Genomic DNA, 15,450 nt, shown 5'->3' with positions numbered 1-15,450 from the left:
ATTTCTTTACCTTATAACCTCACCCCCATCCCTGTTGGTAGCCATTGATAGGCCAACAGGTGTCCTACCCTGAAACTTCTTTTGAGCCTTCTCAAGGTAAAGTTTTCACCTAGGTAATCTAATAAACCAGAATCAGGCAGATTACCAGTTTTCACATGAACAGTTAAATTGGGGTCCTCAGGATACCACCCCCTCCTCCAATCTTTTTATGTAACTGAGTGCTTTTTGACTCTGGCTGTATGGATGAATCAACTGGGGAGTTTTAAAAAACGCAGATGCATTGGCTCCATTCCAGACCCGTTGAATAAAAAATTCTGTATTTTTAAAAAGCTTCAAATATGATTCTGAGACAAACTCAAAGGGGAGATATTTTTGAACAGGCTGAGCACTTCTCAGCTTTGAAAATTACACAGAACTCCACCCTGAGTGTGTGTGAACACTATACTTAAGCAACTTTGAAAGGTTACTTTGAGGTGTAAAATTATATCCAGTGTCACTTTAAAGACAAAAAAGGAACCCAAAGACTGTTTTTACTGTGTGAACCATTTTTATATTATGTTAGTAGCTTATTTCTTACGTGAAACTGTAGAAGTACACAGTGAAAATAAGATCTAAACGAGCTTAGAATACACATTTTCCTCCATGATACCAGCGTTGGCTGATTGGTAAAGATTTTGGTTATTATAGATTTGGCTGTAAATATGTACCTTGATGGGTCTTTTGAAGGCATAGCTTAATATCTTGTTTTAAAATATGCTTTGAGAATGTTCTATTCCTGTAAAATTCTTTTTGTTTTAGATATTTTAGTAGTATAAAATACTATATAAATGTAAGGGATTATTAATATCTTCTTAAGAGTGTGGGATATATATTCAGATGTACGTAAATATAACAGAGGAAAATGGAAGAGAAACAATTTAATGTCTCCAAACTTGTCATTTTCTGCAAATTGTGAGGAGGTATATTCCTAAATAGCTTTCTGAGTCAACCTTCATTCTTGTAAGATTTTTGATAATTATAACTTGTACTTTAGTCATGTCCATAAGGAGTAATTACCTAATTTCAGAAATACTGTGTATATATGATGAACATCTAAAATCACAAACTATTCAAATTTAAAATTGTCATTTAAAAACACTGACAAACCTCAAATACTGCTGGAGAACAATTTGGCAAAAATGATAACATGTTTTTAACAAATGTATATTAGTTAACTGAATAATTCTATTTCTAGAGTTTTCCCTAGGCAATACATAAAAAGGTATATTCAAGAAGTTGATCACAGTATCATTTATAATAGAAAACATTGTAAACACTATGAAAATCTAATATTAGGAATTGGTTACGTCATTATTTCCCAAAGTATTTTGAAAAGATCAAAAGTTCTAGGATTGGTAACGTGTAATTCACAACGGGATGTTATGGTCAAACAGCTTTAGGAAATAGTTGTTTAAACCTATTCCGTTTCTTTAACACATCTGAACAGATCATACATGATCTCAGTAGAGCTAACTAAATTAGAGTATATCCATAACATAGAATATTGAGCATTCATAAAAAGTGAAATGGATGTGTGTGTGTGCATGTGTGTATGTGAACATAGAACTGTGTTCCTGGTATAGTAAGTAAACAAGTATGTATTATGTGAAATAATTTATGTCAACAATATATTTTGTTTTAATTAGTGAAGTATACAGTAAGTGTTAATAGTGGTCATCTTGGCATTTGAGATTATTATTTTTATTTAAATTTTTTTTTTTTTGCTGATTTCTATTTTCTAAAGCTCTTCAGTGAACCCACATTATTACTAAGTTCTTTTATTCTTAAAGGTTATCAAATTGCTTAGGGTGTTTTGATGCCAAGGTTATGACTATTTCTTTTTTGTGGTGTCATCTACTTCAAAACACATTGAAAACCTAGCTGATGCATAGCTCAGATGTGAATCACATTCTTTGGCTGAATTACATTGCAAAAGCCAGTACCTGTAGATACATTTGGATGTGAATGGGCCTGTTAGCCCCATTCCGGCTTTCTGGAAGGGACTTTAAAAAAAAATTCTTTTAAGGTGAATGCTTAGTATTCAGAGGTAATATTTCATGGTACTCCAAAATTTCCTTTTTTTTTTTTTTGAGATCCAGTTGTACTCTGTCGCCCAGGCTGAAGTGCAGTGGCGTGACCTCAGCTCAGTGCAACCTCTGCTTCCTGGGTTTAAGCAATCCTCTTGCCTCAGCCTCCTGAGTAGCTGAGACTACAGGCACATGCCACCATGCCTGGCTAATTTTTTGTATTTTGAGTAGAGACAGGGTTTCACCATATTGGTCAGGCTGACCTCGAACTTCTGACCTTGTGATCTGCTTACCTCGGCCTCTCAAAGTGCTGGGATTATAGGTGTAAGCAACCGTGTCTGGCCAAAAATTTACATATTTTAAGGGATTTTTAGTTTAGATTAAGTCATAGCAATTATCTACATATAATAGTATGTTAAAGCTTCTCTGTCTACATGCCAAATTTGTTGCTTTTCCATTTTTTTTTTTTAAGGGGAATAGTTTCCTACAGGAAAATTTTGATCCTCATCTGCTCTTCCAGGTTTCTTTTTTGGGGGGAAATTGGATGAGAGTGGAGGGATGGAGAATGCAGTTTCTGATCTCCAAATCCTTGAGTTGGACTGTCCAAAAGCCTGGCACAACAAAACAGGCATAATAAAAATGTATATGCATTCTATGTTAAATTATTAGGATTATTTTTATTCCCCTCAGTATTAGTTTGTTTCATGCCATGTGTGAGCTTTTTAAAAAATTTTATTATTTTAAAGCCATTTCCACCATCTAAACAGAAATAGAAAGTTATCAAGGGAAGGTAATGAAGTAGTTTCATAAATACAAAAGCCATATATTATTTATGGTTGTAGTATACTTGCCTTGGGTTTGGGTGAGTTTTAGAAAGGAACTGGAAAAAATTCGATCTCTAATGATCAAGGATTTGGTGTTGGGTAAAAGTAGACTTATCTTTCTTTAACTTAAAGGCACATATGCCAGGTTCATCATCAAGAACTGTATTAATGACAGTTTTTATTAGTACACTTCAGAAAGCTCAACCAGTTAGTAAATATTTTGAGGGCAAGAATAAAAAGAATAAAGCCTTTTTTTTTTTTTTTTTTTTTTTTGAGACGGAGTCTCACGCCGTTGCCAGGCTGGAGTGCAATGGTGCAATCTCAGATCACTGCAACCTCTGCCTTCTGGGTTCAAGCAAGGACTAACAATTTTTTAAAAGTGAAATTTATTGCCAGTATAGTATGTTATGCAGAAATTTCTGCTTGGAACATTTCAAACATGGAATAATAAAATGGTTTGGGATGCATATATGATCAAAGAATATCCTCACTGCTATTTCATTCAAAATTAACATACATTAAACCTAGTAGCCTAGAATAAGTCATCTTTTTCTGTTGCTCTCAGTGTTGTGGTTTTCGTTCAGAGCCGTAGAAAGAGTAGACCTCAGGGAAAGGAGAGTGTGTCAGCTGGTTCCACGTGGAGTTCTTGACAGTTTGGGATTATAGACTCTCAGCTGGGAAAGAACTATTTGATGAATGAAATAGTCAGGTCAGGCTTCACTTTTTTGGATAATTCAGTGTGTTCCTTAAGAGGCTTTGGGCTGGAAGCCTGCTTGTAACAATGTTATCATTTCTTTATTCGCTTTTTCTCTTCTTGTCTAGGATCTAATTGTTGAGGGAACCTTAGAGACCCTATAACCCAGCCATGCCTGTGATGTGCTCACCCAGTCTCGTTTGTACACCTCCAGTGATGGCATCTCATTGGTGATGATCATGAGGAAGATAATTCTAGAAACTTACACTTGTTGAACACATTCTGTGTGCAGATCTACACACAACCCACCATTTTGCAGATGATAAATGTGAGCTGTACTGAAGTGATTTGCTGCCCTGGCTTTCTTTCTGTTCTCCAAATGCCCGGTGTGTCTGCCTCAGGCCCTTTGCACATCTCTCTTCTGCAGTTTTTGCCTGGCTGGTTCCTTCTTGTCATTTAAACGTAGGCCTGATGTCACTTCTTCGGAGAGATCTTCCTTGCTGACTTTAGGAAGTAGCTCTCCCAGGCACTCTTGACTGCATCACTGTATTTAAGTTCCTTGTATTGTTTTTACCATGATCTGGTACCTTTTCTTGTATTCTGTGTTCTTTAGTATCCTTCTCAGTAGAGCAGGGGTCTCCAACCTCCAGGCCCTGGACTGGTGCCAATCCGTTACCTGTTAGGAAACAGGCGACACAGGAGGAGGTGGGGCGGGGGGGTGCTGAGCAAGCACTGCTGCCTGAGCTCCGCCTCCTGTCAGACCAGGGGCAGCATCAGATTCTTATAGGAGTGAGAACTCTCTGGTGAACCGCACCATGTGAGGGATCTAGGTTGCATGCTCCTTCTGAGAATCTAATGTCTGATGATCTGCCGTAGAGCAGTTTCATCCTGAAACCATCCCCCTGACCCTTGGAAAAATTGGTCTTCCATGAAACTGGTCCCTGGTACTGAAAAGGTTGGGGACTGCTGCACAATAATTAACTCCGTGAGAGCAGGGACCAATACATCACTGGTACTGAGCCCAGTGCCTGGCTCATAATAGGTGAGCAGTAAATGTTTATTCAACGATAAAGGCTACAGAGTCTGGAAGTGCCAGAGCTGGCATCTGAACTCTGATGATCTGACTCTAGAAACCCTGCATTTGACCTCTATGGAGTGCCCAATCTCCTAACTCACAAAGGGTTTTATTCCATTGCTGCTGGCTGACTCTTTATTTTGGACCTAATTCTGTCCCTTATACATTTTGTACTGTATTAATCCTATAAATCTAGCTCTTCCGTCTCTGTTTTTATGTTTTGTTTTTTGGTAGTTTTCAGGGGTGGGACCCTGGGCTGTGAGGTAGTGCTTCTCTGGACCCTAGGATAGCATCTCAGAGCCCTGCCAGGGGAAGGCCAGTTGTACGAGACACAGCCTATGGCTTCTGGGCCTGTCACAGCCTTTCCTGATTTTTGGCTCTGGTCTCTGTCATTCTCTGTTGTGTTAGCAAAGGGGAAAATACCGGAGGACAAACAGTCCTTTTGGTGAAAGATAGAGAAATGGATAATGTGTTTCTGACGTGAATTCCTTTTTCTCTTTTCTTCTGACTGCTGCTCAAAGCTTTTAACTGGCTGAAGTGAAAAAAAAAAAAAAGGTAGTGGATTTCAGAAGCGCTGACACTTGGCATGGTGTAGGTCCTGGTCTGATGCCCAGATAGGTATCTGTGGTACTGAAAGTGTTGGTTGAGGAGTGTGGGGGAGGGAAGCAAAGAGAGACCAGTGAAATTAAAATAAAACAAATTATTAAATATGAAATATTATACCTGGTTACATTTATCCAAGCCTCCTGAAGATGTATGTTTGCAATAAAATAAACTTGCTTAACAAGATTGAGTTTTATGAAAATTCTGAGAATTACCTTATTTGTTTTTCTTTCTGAGGCCTTTCATGAAGAAAGACAGTGGTTAAGTTGTATTTAGGCAGTCATTGGTCTGTTTCTTTCTTTTACGTTTAAAGCAGTATCTGTGAGGGGATTTTTCTAAATAGCTCAAGAGACTGTGAAAAATAGTTCATTTTTTGTTTCTCCTAAAGCTTTCCTTGGCTGGAATACCTGTGCTTTGAAGGGAGGTCTTTGAGCAGGTTTGGTTTTTTCCATGAGCCCTGGGGATTTGTGGTGATAGACAGTAACACTGATGGAAATTCAACTCTGGCAGAGGAGGGCAGCTATTCTTGTCCTGCTTGTAAAAATATTCTCCATGTCGTTACCTCGTTATGCTGAAGTAGTGCAATCATGAGAAAGTTTTTTTGTACTAATGTGATTCTCATGACCTGTTACTATGCTTGTGAAACTTTTAGAGGAGATCCATTCACACTGGAAAAAGTGAATTTGTGAGAGTGATTCTAAGCAAAGAAAGTACGTTAATTATACGTGTAGACAGAACAGAGAACTCAATTTTTTTGAGTTCTCTTTTTTTAATTGAACCTTATTTGAACCCAGAAGTTTGAACTAGATGCTGATATGATGATTCTCTGGGAACAAGGCAACATGCAAGACTATCTGAACAGTTGTAAATATTAGTTAAAATTTAATCTGAAGCAATGGAGAAAGGGTAGTATGCTTAGGTGGTTTCAGATGCATTGGCTGGATTTTTTTTTTCTCTCCTTAAATTGTGTGGAGGCATAGACATTTACTATGTTATATTTTTATCTTTTTCTGTGCCTTAACTGTTTAATAATAAATAGACTTAATTCAATATTTGAAACATGAGGCAGTATGGGTTCTTAATATAGATGGCTTGTGGACTGAGAAATTGAAACCGGGTCTCCGTCCTTTCACTTTTACTTCCTGTGACCCTGGATTTGCACATGTCCAGGAAGCAGGTAAAGTTTCCAGCATCCACATGGTTCTTCTGTCTTTGCATTTGTGCCTTTAAACAACCAAATACCTGAGGTTTATTTATATCCTGTGGGGCTTTTCTATCAGAAGCACATTCTTTTGGTCCAGTTAATAAGGGAAATGTCTGTGTGTGCGCATCTGGCAGCTACGATCGAGGTTTACGGTAGTATAACCACAGCTTCAATTTTATTTTGATTTGAATTTTTATTTATTTATTTTTTGAGACAGAGTCTCGTACTTTTGCCCGGGCTGGAGTGCAATGGCATGATCTTGGCTCACTGCAACCTCTGCCTCCCAGGTTCAAGCAATTCTCCTGCCTCAACCTCTCTAGTAGCTGGGATTACAGGCACACACCACCATACCTGGCTAATTTTTTGTATTTTTAGTAGAGACAGAGTTTCACTGTGTTGGCCAGACTGGTCTTGAACTCCTGACTTCATGATCCTCTGAACTCGGCCTCCCAAAGTGCTGGGATTACAGGTGCCTGGCCTCACCTTCAATTTTAAGAAATTAAATTAAAAAAAAAATACAGATCTGTCTTTCATAGCAGTGGAGCTCAACAACACATACAGCATGAGAGTCACATTTTGTGTGTGAATATTTTCAAATGAGCCTCTTTAGGTAGGTGGACGAGTGGCTACTTATATTCAGTTCAATCATGTTAACATTAATTATGAAACACAATCTTTTTTCAAAGTGTAGAGAAAAGCATATAAGGGCATTTCTGATACAGCAGAGGAATCCAATAAAAAATATGACTTCGTGTCTCTAAAGTGATACAGCTTTGGAATTAACACATCTATTTAATTTCAAAAGTATGATCTATTTAGATCTTTTTCTTTAATTTCATAGTCTTAATATTTGCAAATTCCTTCAACTCCATTCTCTAATTAAGATTTTGGTATACAATATTTATATGTAAAAGATTCTTGGTGCAGGATATAGCATTTTGAGGTTGATGCTAATTGATTTGTTCACTTGCCCCTCAAAGGCTATGTGTGAGTCATGTTATTTAACATTGATCCAGTCAATATGTAGATTTATGCACATGCTTGTTTTTGAAAAACTGGGCTTTGAGCTTCTCACATATGGAGTTCCTAACTCCAGCTTTGTGTCAGAACCACCCTTCTGGATCCAGACTCAGTTATGTGGGGTGGGGTCCCAGCATTGGAGTTTAAACAAGTTCTGTGGGTTATTCTCTTTAGTGCTCTCATTTATGGACACGAAAGGCGGATTTAAAAGTGGTAGAACCGGCCGGGCGCGGTGGCTCAAGCCTGTAATCCCAGCACTTTGGGAGGCCGAGGCGGGTGGATCACGAGGTCGAGAGATCGAGACCATCCTGGTCAACATGGTGAAACCCCGTCTCTACTAAAAATACAAAAAAGTAGCTGGGCATGGTGGTGCGTGCCTGTAATCCCAGCTACTCAGGAGGCTGAGGCAGGAGAATTGCCTGAACCCAGGAGGCGGAGGTTGCGGTGAGCCGAGATCGCGCCATTGCACTCCAGCCTGGGTAATAAGAGCGAAACTCCGTCTCAAAAAAAAAAAAAAAAAAAAAGTGGTAGAACCAAAGTGAAAGTGATCTGCATTTTAGAGGAGCAAGGAAAGCTGTAGCCAAATTATTATTTCTACTTATAAATGCTTCCCTTTAAATAATTTGAAAAGATAATAGATTTCATGATGTTGGGCATTTTTTCTTTAACACTGCAGTTTGAAGAGTTTGGGGTGTTGGGTGAGCTTAAAACTGGAGAGTGGGTCAGAAGAGTGATGGAACCTGGTGCATTTCTTATTTTGGCCCATTGAACCAGAAGATATACCAATATACCTAGTGCAGACATATTTCTCCACTGAGCTCCTTGGTCACTGCTGCAGTGTATTTAAGATTTTCTTGCTGTGAGCCTAACGTCACATCTTGAACTCTTTCTCTAGGTAGTACATCAGCTTACAGTCCTCTGACCCATTCATTATAAAAATCTATTGTGTATATTTTCTAATACATTATTTCAAAGTCAGATTTTTTTGAGTCATGGTGGGTAAAAAATCTCATATTCATCCTCTGTGCTAGTTTTCTTACCTTCTTTAGGGTTAGAGAAATGAACTACATATATATTAATATTTGCCTCCTTTTTAAAATTCTAAATAGGAGACATATTAAATATAACTATGCTTGCTTTTGAAATAATTTGCCTACCATTCTTTAAAATGAATGAATTTTAAAAGATGAATAGTGATTTTTATGTGAAAATGAATTAAAGAGTTAAATGACTTATAGACCACCATGGTATATTCCTTATAGATCTGCAAAAACAGCACAGAAATCTTGTGATACCTGGATACCCTTGTTTTTTTCTGAGCCGGAGTCTTGCTCTCTCTCTCTTGCCTAGGCTGGAGTGCCGTGGTGCCATCTTGGCTCACTGTGCAACCTCTGCCTCCTAGGATCAAGTGATTCTCCCGCCTCAGCCTCCCAAGTAGCTAGAACTACAGGTGTGCACCATTATGCCCGATTTTTTTTTTTTTTTTTTTTTTTTTTTTTTTTTTTTTTTTTTAGACAGAGTTTCGCTCTTGTTACCCAGGCTGGAGTGCAATGGCGCGGTCTCGGCTCACCACAACCTCCACCTCCTGGGTTCAGGCAATTCAGCCTCCTGAGTAGCTGGGATTACAGGCACGCGCCACCATGCCCAGCTAATTTTTTGTATTTTTAGTAGAGATGGGGTTTCACCATGTTGACCAGGATGGTCTCGATCTCTTGACCTCGTGATCCACCCGCCTCGGCCTCCCAAAGTGCTGGGATTACAGTCGTGAGCCACTGCACCCGGCCGATTTTTATATTTTTAGTAGAGATGGGGTTTCACCATGTTGGCCAAGCTGGTCTCAAACTCCTGACCTCAAGTGATCTGCCCACTCAGCCTCCCAAAGTGCTGGAATTACAGGTGTGACCCACTGTGTCTGGCCTCTTATGATATCCTTATATGCAGTTAACCAAACCAAATCAAGCCAAATAACAAACCCTAAACTCTTATAAACCTTGGGTTATTTGCACATCTTTGGGATTATTACCTGTCTTTTGAGCTTGAATCTTTTACCTCTTTGAAGATACAGGAAGGGATCTTTATTTCTTCATTGATAAAATAGCCTACAGAGTGACTTGAGATACATAATTGTTTCTTCATATATCATTGTTTAGCATTTGAGATCACATCTCAAAATTTAATGAGACCTGCTCGTCAGGCAGTTTTAAGATTAAGAATCAAAAGGAGCCACTGGAAAGGTGTGAGTGGGCTGGTAATCTATATTAAGACAGAGACTTTTGTGCAGAGATTGGCCATGTTCGAGTGTGGAGGAAGTTTTTTTTTTTTTTTTTCTTCTTTGAGACAGAGTCTCGCTCTGTCACCCAGCCTGGAGTGCAGTGGTACGATCTTGGCTCACAGCAACCTCTGCCTCCCAGGTTCAAGCGATTCTCCCACCTCAAGCCTCCTGAGTAGCTGGGACTACAGACACGTGCCACAACGTCTGGCTAATTTTATTTTTATTTTTAATTTTTATTTTTATTTTTGTATTTTTAGTAGAGACGAGGTTTCACTGTGTTAGCCAGGATGGTCTGTATCTCCTGAATTCATGATCTGCCTGCCTCTGCCTCCCAAAGTGCTGGGATTACAGGCATGAGCCACTGCGCCCAGCCCGGAGTAAGTTTTAATGAAGCAGGAGGAAGCCTTTTCAGATTAATTTGAAACTAAGAAACTGCAATGTTAAACCAATAAAATCTACCCCCAAGCAAATAGACTTTAAAACAAAATTTGGTCGTAAGTTGTATATAACCCATTTCTTAAAGTGAATTGTTATATTGCCAGTTTTGAAATTACATTATCTTTTAAAATTTAAAATGTAAATATTGACTCAGAGATGGGAAGATGAATCTGAATCTTTTTTAGTGTTAAAGGCTCCTGACTTACCCCAAAGCCCCGCTTTTTGGGGGCTCATAAATAAAACTATGAGTGTTCTAGTTTACTCTGTTACCCCATTATTGCTCAGAGAGGCAGACTTGTGCATATAGGTTTAAGGGAGATATTTAGGGAAGTCTAATATCATCTTACCTTTCATTCTTTCTTTTTTTTTTTGAGACAGGATTTTGCTCCATTGCCCAGGCTGGAGTACAGTGGCTCAATCTCAGCTCACTGCAACCTTTGCCTCCCAGGTTCAAGTGATTCTCCTGCCTTAGCCTCCCAAGTATCTGGGATTATAGGTCCCTGCCACCATGATTGGCTAATTTTTGTATTTTTAGTAGAAATGGGGTTTCACCATGTTGCTGAGGTCCTGAACACCTAACCTCAAGTGATTCGTCCTCTTCAGCCTCCCAAATGCTGGGATTATAGGCATGAACCACCATGCCCAGCTGCCATCCTATTTTCTTTTTTCTTTCTCTCTCTCTCTTTTTTTTGAGACGGTGTCTTGGCTGGAGTGCAGTAGCGTGATCTTGGCTCCCTGCAACCTCTACCTCTTGGGTTCAAGTGATTCTACTGCCTTAGCCTCCCGAGTAGCTGGGATTACAGGCATGCCTCACCATGCCTGGCTAATGTTGTATTCTTAGTAGAGATGAGGTTTCTCCATGTTGGTCAGGCTGGTCTTGAACTCCCTACCTAGGTCATCCACCCACCTCCGCCTCCCAAAATGCTGGGATTACAGGAGTGAGCCACCACATCCAGCCATCATCCTACTTTCTAACAGCACTGCCCCATCCTGCCCCTCACCCCAAAAACCACTGTGAAGGAGGCAGAGGGCACCAGGTGAAGACTGCCCATGGTCCTTTTCTTACCTCTGTGATTTTGCTTGTTTTGTGTTCTGGGCTTGATTGTTCTCCTCCCTGTGCCCCCAGTTTTGAAATCTCCATCTTTGAAACATCAGCATTAGTGCCACCAAGTGTTCTGCTCTCTCTGCTTTCTCTGTGCCAGAATCAATCTTTCCCATGTGTTTGCTCTTCATTTCTGTTTTTGGCTCTTCTGGCTTGTGTATGTCTATATCCCTTTTTTCATAGGACTTTCTGATGCTAGCCTTTAGGTTACTCTCCACACACAAGGTGCTTAATAAACACCTGCTATGCCTTTTAATAGTTTTAAAAATTAGACTTGCTTATATACATACCTCATTCATTCAGCAAATGGTTGTTGTTCATTCATTGTTAGATGCTGGGCTCAGAGATAAGCAAGACCCACCTCTGTTCTTAAGATGCTTCCGGCTAGCTGGGAAGAAAGACATCAGTAGACATCCCCACACAAACCAGGGCAGTGGAAACATGGAGGGAAGAGGATGGGTTGGTTCTTGCTTTGGTTGGAATGAGGGTAGGTTTGAGTAAGAGAGCATGAAAGAGGAAAGGGATTTGAGATGCGTCTTGAAGGATGTGTAAGAGGCAGCCATGTGGACAATGTGGGAAGAACATTGCAGATTGATGAGAAAAGGGCAAGGCGTTTGAAGTTTGTCTCTGGTAGCTGAGTGTGGCTGGGGGTAATGGGGATGATGGGAGAGGCCGAGGTCAGATTTCGAAAGCTCTTTTGAAGCAGGGTTTATTTGATCTTTCCCTGTAAGGAGCCACTACAGGATTCTAGGTGAGTTAATGACTGGCTCAGAACTGTTTTTCAGAAAGATAACTTGGCTAGCAGTAGGAAAGATAAATTTGGAAGGTAGCAGAGTTAGGGGGAGGCAGGGAGCAGGTTAGAATTGTGAAAAAATTGAAGTTAAGGAGTACAAGGATTTAGGGGAAAGGGTTAGTAACAGTATGTGTAAAACCTCAACGTAAACTTTGCCTTTGTGGGATCTGTTAGTTGGTAACAGTATGCATAAAGTCGCAAGGTCAACTTCACCTTTGTGGGAATTGTTAGTAATAGGTATAAAGCCGCAATGTAGGCTAGGCGCAGTGTCTCATGCCTGTAATCCCAGCTGTTTGGGAGGCCAAGGTAGGCACATCATGAGGTCAGGATATCAAGACCATCCTGGCTAACACAGTGAAACTTGTCTCTACTAAAAATACAACAAAATAGCCGGGTGGGGTGGCATGTGGCTGTAGTCCCAGCTACTTGGGAGGCTGAGGCAGGAGAATTGCTTGAACCTGGGAGGCGGAGGTTGCAGTGAGCTGGGATCACTCCACTGTGCTTACACTCCAGCCTGGGTGACAGAGCAAGACTCCGTCTCAAAAAAAAAAAAAAAAAAAAAAAAAAGCCTCAATGTAAACTTCACCTTGGTGGGATTTACTTTATGTTCTCAATCAGGTACATAGTTTTTCAAATTGTACTGTAATTCAAGTTTTCAACAGTTTCAGCTATTAGCTTTTCCTTTAGCATTAATTTTCTTAACTTCATCAATTTCTTAACCATTTGCAGTTACTTCTACTTATTACTGAAGTTGACTACTGCTGTTTTTCTCACAGTGCCTCTTGGTCAGTTTTTATAGGGAACTTCAACTTCAGTTCAGTTGCAATAGGATTTGTATTTTTTTTAATATATATTCTGAGAGAAGGGTCATGCTTTAGGAAAAAGTTGATTAAAATGAGAAAAGAGATGGTTTATTCATGTCCAGTTCTTTGAAAAAGTAGCAAAGGGAGGTAACATTAATCTCATCTTAAAGTGAAGGTAAAACTCTTGCACAGCTAAGAGAAAATCTGTATACAAAAAGAGTTTGGAAAACTACCTCAGAGGAACTTTAATTGAAGGGTAGAGTAATGTGATGCTGTGAAGATAATGTCATCCTATATGACTAATTTCAGGTTGAACAAATAGGATAGAATAAATGCAAATTTAAAATAAATTAAGAGCAGATGTTGAGAAATATCTTACATTTAGGGAATAATTAAGTGGTAGAAAGGCCCTGGAGATCAGTTAATAAAGCTAGGATACTCAGAAATTATAATAATTCAGGTAACAGATGCTTTTCTTAATGTGATGCTCTGCTGTGGAGGTTTTGGGAATAGAAGAAAGAAGAGGCTGTTATTACCATACTGCGTGTAAGTTCATCTTTCTTTATATTCAGTGGATAACTAAAATCTAGTATATATATACTGGTATTTCAGAAATGGTGGTTCCCTTAACCTTCAAGAAAAAAACAGAAGTTTTCATTTGTAAACTCCTGCAAACATTCTTGGGTTGTCTCTTGGTGGTACCCGAAGTTTTGCTTTACCCAGTAAGAGACTTGCATAGCACTCTGTTGCCTTGGCTCTACAATATGTTAGGCTGATAGATTGGCACATGGTAAATTCAAGACACAGTTCCAGTTGTCGAGTCTCTGTCACCTAGAGAGGGCAGCTACACAGGAATTAAAAAAAAAAAAACAGGTTAAACAGGCAGTTACACAGTTGTAAGAGTAAAACCAGCACAGATTGCTGTGTGGGCTTACAGGAGGGGTACCTGATGTCCGAGGGCTTCAGGGAAGTCATCTTGGAAAAGTGGGTATCTAAGCTGAGATCTGAAAGAATGAGTGGGGATGTGGAGAGGCTGTTGGGACAGAGGGGGTCGATGACAAATCGGAGGTTTGGAGGTGAGAACTGCACATTTTTCAGTATGGCTAAAGCAGGATGCTGGAGAATGAAGCTGAGACCAGTTAATGGAGAGTGTTATAAGCCACCTTTAGGAGTTTGGATTGTATCCTAAGCAGAACGGTGAATTTTTGAAAGGGTTTTAAAATTAAAAAATATATATTTATTGTTTTTAAAATCCTGAAGTATTCAATCTAAAGAAATATACAGAAAATTATATATCAGATATGCTGGTGCCTTCATTTGAAATATATCAGCTGTTAATTTTTGACTTTTTTTTTTTTTTTTTGCGATGGAGTTTCGCTCTTGTTGTGCCGACTGGAGTGCAATGTCACAATCTCGGCTCACCGCAACCTGCACCTCCTGGGTTCAAACAATTCTCGTGCCTTACCCACCCGAGTAGCTGGGATGACAGCCATGTACCATTATCCCTGGCTAATTTTTTTGGGTATTTTTCATAGACACATGGTTTTACCATGTTGGCCAGGCTGGTAATATTTTGACATGTTTGATTTAGGCATATTTTAAAGAGCTGATTATGTCAGCATAGATAAATCTTAAAAACAATTTGATTACCAACAAAAATGAGGTTGGACAACGTATTGAATGGTACTGCATATAAAACTCATATACCTGCAGAAATTACTCCGCAATGTTTGCGTGTTCATATTATAAATATAGAGCAAAATACAAAAATGTTTATGGAAATTATAAACACTAGATTTCGTTAGAGACAGAGAGGAGGCTCTTCAATTTTGTCTGTAATATTTAATTTCTTGATGAAAATAGAAATAGTATCTTAAACAAATGTGAAATAATGCTGATTTGTGAACTGGGTGATGATTGTCTTAAGCCCAGTTCCTTGGAAATAGAATTTGAGACAGGGATTTGTATGTACATGAGAACAATTCCTATTCATGAAAGAAATGAGGGAAGAAGAACTCGGCCAGGGAAAAGCTGAACTGTAGTTACATTATAGCAGGGCCACCATTGGATCCATAGGGAACGCTGGTGCTGGGAGGGCCCTTCAGAGATTTCCCAACTTAAAGCAATGTTGTTGAGCCTTGGGACCCTTGCCTTGACCGGTAGGCTTTAGGCTGACCCTGTGAAGGAGGTGAGGTGAAAATCTGGGCAAGGCGACTTGGCCAAGGGCAGTTCCTGGAGGGATGCTCAGATATGAGCCCTCAGCTGCTAGGGGAATGAATTTGTGCATTGCCTTGCCTGAAAGGCAGATTCACTACAGTCATGGAACTTGTACCATTTTTATTTTGTCTATTATTGTCTGTTTGTATGTCTAAAAATTATGAAATATTAAATTAAAAAAGCTACCAATTTCTAGGAGCAGTGTTCCCTACACCCTATACATACCACAAACTGTAGCTGTAATAACAGGTTACATAGTTCCTTTTTTTTTTTTTTTTTTTGAGAAAGAGTCTCTGTCACCCAGGCTGGAATGCAGTGGCATGATCTCAGCTCACTGCA

General features: G+C 39.4%; 1 protein-coding gene across 2 annotated transcripts in view; it reads left to right on the top strand.

Annotated features, from left to right (window-relative positions):
• The window catches only part of UTRN (utrophin), a 589,012-nt gene that overhangs the window by 6,466 nt on the left and 567,096 nt on the right, over positions 1 to 15,450 (top strand). The window lies entirely within an intron of this gene.

This window comes from Saimiri boliviensis, chromosome 4 (genome assembly GCF_048565385.1).
Source record: "Saimiri boliviensis isolate mSaiBol1 chromosome 4, mSaiBol1.pri, whole genome shotgun sequence".
Classification (NCBI taxonomy): domain Eukaryota; kingdom Metazoa; phylum Chordata; class Mammalia; order Primates; family Cebidae; genus Saimiri; species Saimiri boliviensis.
The sequence above is the reverse complement of the archived record's forward strand: the minus strand, read 5'-3'. Positions and strand labels throughout refer to the sequence as shown.